This window comes from Cynara cardunculus, unplaced genomic scaffold (genome assembly GCF_001531365.2).
Source record: "Cynara cardunculus var. scolymus isolate 2C unplaced genomic scaffold, CcrdV1 Un_Scaffold_2480, whole genome shotgun sequence".
NCBI classification, from domain to species: domain Eukaryota; kingdom Viridiplantae; phylum Streptophyta; class Magnoliopsida; order Asterales; family Asteraceae; genus Cynara; species Cynara cardunculus.
In genome coordinates this window covers 1-6,890 of record NW_020201108.1, presented here as the reverse complement: position 1 = coordinate 6,890, position 6,890 = coordinate 1, and the positions used below count along the sequence as shown (strand labels likewise).

The following is a 6,890-nucleotide window of genomic DNA, read 5'->3' as shown; positions in this document are numbered from 1 at the left end:
ACGAGCAAGTTTTTGGTGCCGCTGCCGGGGATAGCACGCTGAAGTTTTTCTTTTTAAAGTAAAGTTTATAAAGGTTAGTTTTTCTACCATCTTTTTGAACGCACCGTGCATACCAAGGTTGTCGCACGGTGAATTTTTTCCACTTGATCCGGATATTGAACAAACTTTCAGACAACGAAGAAGGGTGCAAAGAGCTCTTCGAGCTTTAAACTCTGAAACGATGGCTGAAAATATGATTATTGACGGAGAAGGTATAATTAGAAATGAACCAAATATTCCACATGAGGATGAGGCTCAAAACATCTTTCATCTTGCAAATGCTAAAAATGGTGGCATTATGGCGTATGTTATTCCTAACTTAACTCAATTGCACACAGGAATACGTAAATCTACCATTGGTGCCACCCATTTTTCACTTAAACCACTGATGTTTCAAATGCTTCAAACAAATCGCCAGTACGCTGGTTTATCTTCTGAAGATCCTCATTCTCATCTGTATTCTTTTATGGAAATCACACTCTTTTCTCATCCCTGATGTTTTAGACGATGCTCTGAGACTAAAACTTTTTCCATTTTCACTAAGGGATCGAGCAAGAGCATGGTACAATTCTTTGCAACCAGACTCTGTGACTACATGAAATGAAATGGCAGAAAAGTTTTTTAAAAAGTATTTTCCACCCACGAGGAATGCTAAATCCAGAAATGAAATTTGTACTTTTAGACAACTGAATGATGAAGCAGTTCCTGATGCATGGGAAAGATATAAAGAGCTGCTGAGAAAATGCCCTCACCAATGCATTCCGTACTGTATACAGCTAGAAACATTTTACATTGGCTTAAATGTCGTTGCTAGACAAATGCTTGATGCTACTGCAGGCGGAGCTTTCACAGCTTGTACCTATAATGAAGGTTTTGATATACTTGAAAATATTTCTAATAATAACGGACAATGGTCTGATCCACGTGCAATGCCACTGAAGAAAACCACTGGAATAAATGGGTAGATACTGTCTCAGCATTAACAGCTCAGATCACTAAGCTAATTTCAAATCTAACATCTAGCCCACATGTGCAATCTGATGCTAATACCTTTAATCCTAATGTTCAATATGTGCAATGCATGTACTGTGGTGAAGGTCACTCTTTTGAGCATTGTCCTGGAAATCCTGAGCATGTGATAACTCTTATTTTTAGGAGTTATTTCCCTTTTCTTTCCACCCTTTTTGCTATTATTAAATACCCAATTTTCTTGTTTTTCCCCTTTCATTCCAAAGAGTTTTAAAAAGATGATGAAACACAAAGGAAGAGATATTATTCCAAAAACTTGTATTTTTCTGACAGCACTGCCCACTATGGCACCACTGTTGGAAGTCTACTAGCCTTGTTGCAGCTTCTTGGGAAACGTACACCTTGAAGATTCATCCACATATTTTCTCCAGCTGTATATGAGCTGTCTTCTTTCTTCTATTTTATTTTTATTTGTATTTTTTTAGACTTGTACTAATTACCCTTAAGGTAACGACTGAGTGTCCTTTTCTCCCTCTCTCCCCTATATAAAGAGGCTTGGGGAGCCACCACCAATGCACCAACACACACCTTGCAAGACACAAAACTCCTTTTGTGTCTCATTTTCTCTTTTTATTAATTATTATTATGCTTTTAATTAATGTCTTTAATTAATGTCTTTAAATTATGTCTTTAATTTATGTCTTTAATTTCTAGTCTAGTATTTTATTTCCTTGTACTTGTAATTTAGTTTTACATTAATGCAATTTATATTTCAGTATTATTTTATGTCTTTAATTATTTTTATTATGTCTAGCTAAATTACTTGTATGGATGTAGGTGTGAGTTTAACTTAGGATGTTTATATAATATTTGGGTGTTTTTATCTTTTATCACTTCGTAACTTGGTCACTTAAGATGACACTTAAAATGCGGACAAGCTGATCACTTTGAAGTGTTAATATTAGATCTTAGACTTAGAGATGGACGGATCCCAAATACGGCTTAAGTGATGCACAATGAACTCGAGAGGGTCTTTGAATAATTACGTGGAGACACGAATTTTGTATGCATCTAGCTAGGGGTTAAGCAATAGGTATTTTTATCACAAAGAGATTTAGGTAAGAATCGCATTCCTTTTACTTTTTAGCTAGATCGGCAAGTCTCGAAGTGGTAAATGTAAAAACCTTATGGAATTTTATGATGTCCGGTTATAAAAGTTCTCTTTCGAGATATTGGAACTTTTATAAACGACTCGTAAAAGTCTAACCATTTTATTGTTAATTTTATCTTAAGCAACACTTGCACCCATGCCCATCATTTAGTATTAGAAGTTTATTTCGTTAATTAGCTAGTCGGTCCTATTTCAGTCTTTTTATAAACAAAAATCCAACTTTATTTTACATCTCGAAACTCGTGCAAGAAGTCCATGAAAAATCTCTGAATATCAGTAGTACCTTCTCTATGGGAATGATCTCGGTACTTTGTACCACTTTATTACTTGCAAGCGATCATAGTATCGGCGTGCACTTGCACCGCCACTGTGGGGACATTCTGCCCACTAGGTGAACACAAACGATCCCTTCCTGTCAGCATGTAAATTTTATCAACAAGATTGGACCATTTTCACAGACATATAATCCAGGATGGCGAAATCATCCAAATTTTTCATGGCATAGTCCAGCTCTTAACCCACCAATGCAAAAGCCTCAAGGACAGTCCAATTTTCAACCACAAGGATAGTCCAATTTTCAACCACAAGGACAGTCCAATTTTCAACAAGGCCAATCTAATTTTCACTCACAAGAGCATCAAGGGAATCATAATAATCAACATGCTAAATTTCAGAATCATCAGTCTTCTTTCCAAAGCAAGCCCAAACAGCAAGCTGAATCATTTACATCTTTGGAAGCAATGATGAAGGGTTTTATAACCCAAACTCAAGCTTCAATTAAAAATCTTGAAACTCAAATGGGACAAATGGCTTTGGAGATAAGAAAAAGGCCAGTAGGTTCTCTACCTAGTGTACAGAGATACCTCAGAGGGATGGAAAAGAGCATGTTAAAGTTGTTACTTTAAGGAGTGGAAAGAGTTATTTAGAAAATTCCCAAAAAGAACCAAACAAAGCAGAGATTGAAAAGAAAAATGTAGAACAAGATTTTGTTACCTCTGTACCAGATTTTGTGACTACCATTCCTATGAGCACTACTCAGCCTCAACCCATAGTCAGGCTGATAAGTGTTAATTTATTAACCTTATTACATCAACTTCTTAACCATTTTCGTTTGTTTTATTTACTCATTAGTGTCTTAATTGTTTCTTTTTATGTCTTTTTCACATATAGTAGTTATATAGTATACCTAATGTTAATTCTCTGTTTTTATAAGTTTTTGATGATTTTTGAGCCCAGTCTTACGGCAGTCCTACAGGACCAGGAGTGGCAAGGTCCTATAGTACCTGTCTGAGAGCTGAAAATCTGCTTGGGCCGTGGAGAAATGGGCTGATCCATAGAGGGGGCATGGTCAACGACCTTGGGCCCGGTCAAAGCCCAGTTTTGAAGAGACTTTTGTCTTATTAGTTGGCACCCACTTTATGAACTTCCTTAGCCTATATAAAGAAGGCTTAAGGCCTTTTGTTTAACCACCAATTACCAATTCACATACTTTCAGAGACTTTTTCATACTTTCTTCCATTTAATCTTTATGATCTTTGTGTTAGTCATTCTCAAGAATATTACTTTCGGTTCCAAGCTTTCGGTTTTCTTTGTTTGACTTTTCAAGAACCAACTTGTGTAGTTGTGCTTTCGTTCTCAAATTTTAATTTAAGTATTCGTATTTAATCTTCATCTCATCTCTGTTCCAAGTTACATTATGTTTTCTTATCTTTTATGAGTTACGATTTAGTCGATCGTTGTTGCTTTACATCGGATCTCGTCCTTTGTGGCTCACGGCTAATTTACGTAGTCTAAATAATTTGTTTTTACGAGTTTGCAAGTAATCTTTCGGTCTTTGTAACGAAACTTGTTTTGCAAGTTTCGTTACTTGACTTACAAGTTTTCATCAAAAGTCAACCCCATWTTCCAAGGTTTTCACATGTCATCTCCTCATCCCATCAAAGTACTACTAGTCATCCCATCATGTACTTCCTTTCATCATTATTAGATTAATTTTAATTAATATTATTTAGTTATTAATAATTTATATTTCAGTTATTTATATTTCAATCTTTATATTTCAGTCTTTATATTTAAGTATTTATATTTCAGTATTTATATTTCAGTATTTATATTTCAGTCATTTATATTTCAGTCCTTTACATTTCAGTCTTTACTTTACTGCAATTTACATTTCTGTCATTTATATTCCAGTATTTCCATTTCCTGTAATTTACTTTCTGCAATTTACTTTCCGTAATTTACTTTCTGCAATTTACTTTTCTGTCTCAGTTATTTATTTTTCAGTCCTTACATCCTTCGAGAGAAGAAACCGAGCGATGATGGGCTAACGCCTTAGTTTGGGGTGTAACGGGAAATTAAGACCAAAGCCGATGTGAAAGCACAAAGGTGTCTTATTAGCATTATAGTCTACTATTTATTTCAGGTGCTTAATATTTCATTTGATGATTAYATTAAAATTAATTGACAACTAATTTTGTGTATAAAAATGTATTGACTTTCAAAACATGAGGTAATAGGAGAAGGCTATAAATAGCTTTAGTGTCTGACAAACGCTATACTCCTACGGTGTAGGATGGTAACACTGTGTTGTGCTAGGATTCACAACGTCTAACATAAATGATATCGTATCGATAGCACGTTGACCGGTGTGTGCACTTGGGAGGCCGTCTGACCCGATAGTTGATACTGTCATAGTTATATAAAATCATTTATTGATTTTAGATAATTGTGACAGGAATGCTATGTCACCTTTTAGCTGAATCATTTGTTTAATGTCTTACTCAACTGTTGCACCCGTGCTTCTTCTTAAGACTGATATTTTTCTTAGTTGTTAATCAAACCTCCCCATTTTAGATAAATCAAATCCCTCGTTTCGTCATCTGAAACTAGTTTTTATAAACTGGAATTTTTGAAATAACTTTACAAGCTATCTATGTGGGAACGATATCTGGTATTTTACCATTATTACTCGTTACGAGACGACAGTAGTTCGAGGTGTATACTTGCGCCGAGTTCTATTTTTGTGTTGAAATCTGAGGTTGAATAAACCGACGAGCAAGTTTTTGGCGCCGCTATCGGGGATATTATGCTGAAGTTTTTTCTTTTTAAAAGTTAATTTTTCTACCATCTCTTTTTGAACGCACCGTGCATGCCAAGGCTGTCGCATGGTGAATTTTTTTCCTCTTGATCCGGATATTGAGCAAACTTTTAGACAACGAAGAAAAGTGCAAAGAGCTCTTCGAGCTTTAAACTCTGAAACGATGGCTGAAAATGTGATTATTGATGAAGAATGTATAATTAGGAATGAACCAATCATTCCATATGAGGATGAGGCTCAAAACATCTTTCGTCTTGCAAATGCTAAAAATGGTGGCATTATGGCGTACGCTATTCCTAATTTAACTCAACTACACACAGGGATACGTAAGCCTACCATTGGTGCCACCCATTTTTCACTTAAACCACTGATGTTTCAAATGCTTCAAACAAAYGGCCARTACGCTGGTTTATCTTCTGAAGATCCTCATTCTCATCTACGTTCTTTCATGGAAATCACAGACTCTTTTCTCATCCCTGATGTTTCAGACGATGCTCTGAGACTAAAMCTTTTTCCATTTTCACTAAGGGATCGAGCAAGAGCATGGTACAATTCTTTGCAACCAGACTCTGTGACTACATGGAATGAAATGGCAGAATAGTTTTTGAAAAAGTATTTTCCACCCACGAGGAATGCCAAAACCAGAAATGAAATCTGTACTTTTAGACAACTGGATGATGAAGCAGTTTCTGATGCATGGGAAAGGTATAAAGAGCTGCTGAGAAAATACCCACACCATGGCATTCCGTACTGCATACAGCTAGAGACATTTTACAACGGTTTAAATATCGTTGCTAGACAAATGTTCGACGCTACTGCAGGCGGAGATTTCACATCTTGTACCTATAATGAAGGTTTTGACATATTTGAAAAGATTTCCAATAATAACGGACAATGGTCTGACCCACGTGCAATGCCACTGAAGAAAACAGCTGGAATAAATGAGGTAGATGTTGTCTCAGCATTAACAGCTCAGATCAGTAAGCTAATTTAAAATTTAACATCTAGCCCACTTGTGCAATCTGATGCCAATACCTTTAATTCCAATGTTCAATCAGTGCAAAGCGTGTATTGTGGTGAAGGTCATGTTGATAAGTGTTAATTTATTAACCTTATTACATCATTTTCTTAACCATTTTCCGTTGTTTTATTTGCCCATTAGTGTTTAGAATTCTTGAACATGTTTACTGTTTTAAAATTAAGACAGTCATGTTTATACATTCTCTTTGCTATTTTTATCCTCAATTAAGGACATTTGCTGTTTTTAGCTTTAGATTTTGCTGTTTTGAATCTCAAGCAACCCTTAGGCATGAACTTGTATTTGTTGTTTTCCATTTGCTGTTTTTTACAGTCCTTCTCTCTTTCTTTGTTGTTTTATGTTTAAGGCAGTCCATTTTATTCTTTTGTTTTGATGTTTGCAGCATAACCTCTCTCACTTCATGATTAACAGTTCTTGATCATTTAGGCATATCCTTTACTGTTTCATGATTGTTTTCATACAGTATGGTTGTTGTTGCTGTGAGGGCCTTTTAGGAATGCTTTGAGGGAGAGCCAGGCTGAATTTTTATCACCCTGTTCAAGCTGCTTCATGGCAAACCAATGACATTCCCA

The 6,890-nt window shown here is 35.7% G+C and overlaps 2 non-coding genes across 2 annotated transcripts; both read right to left on the bottom strand.

Annotated features, from left to right (window-relative positions):
• Positions 1-692: 692 nt before the first annotated feature.
• LOC112503067 lies at positions 693-800 on the bottom strand. Its single transcript, XR_003067836.1, has one exon. It is a non-coding gene; the product is annotated as a small nucleolar RNA R71 (small nucleolar RNA).
• Positions 801-5,917: 5,117 nt separating this feature from the next.
• LOC112503065 lies at positions 5,918-6,023 on the bottom strand. The gene has a single exon (XR_003067835.1). It is a non-coding gene; the product is annotated as a small nucleolar RNA R71 (small nucleolar RNA).
• Positions 6,024-6,890: the final 867 nt, after the last annotated feature.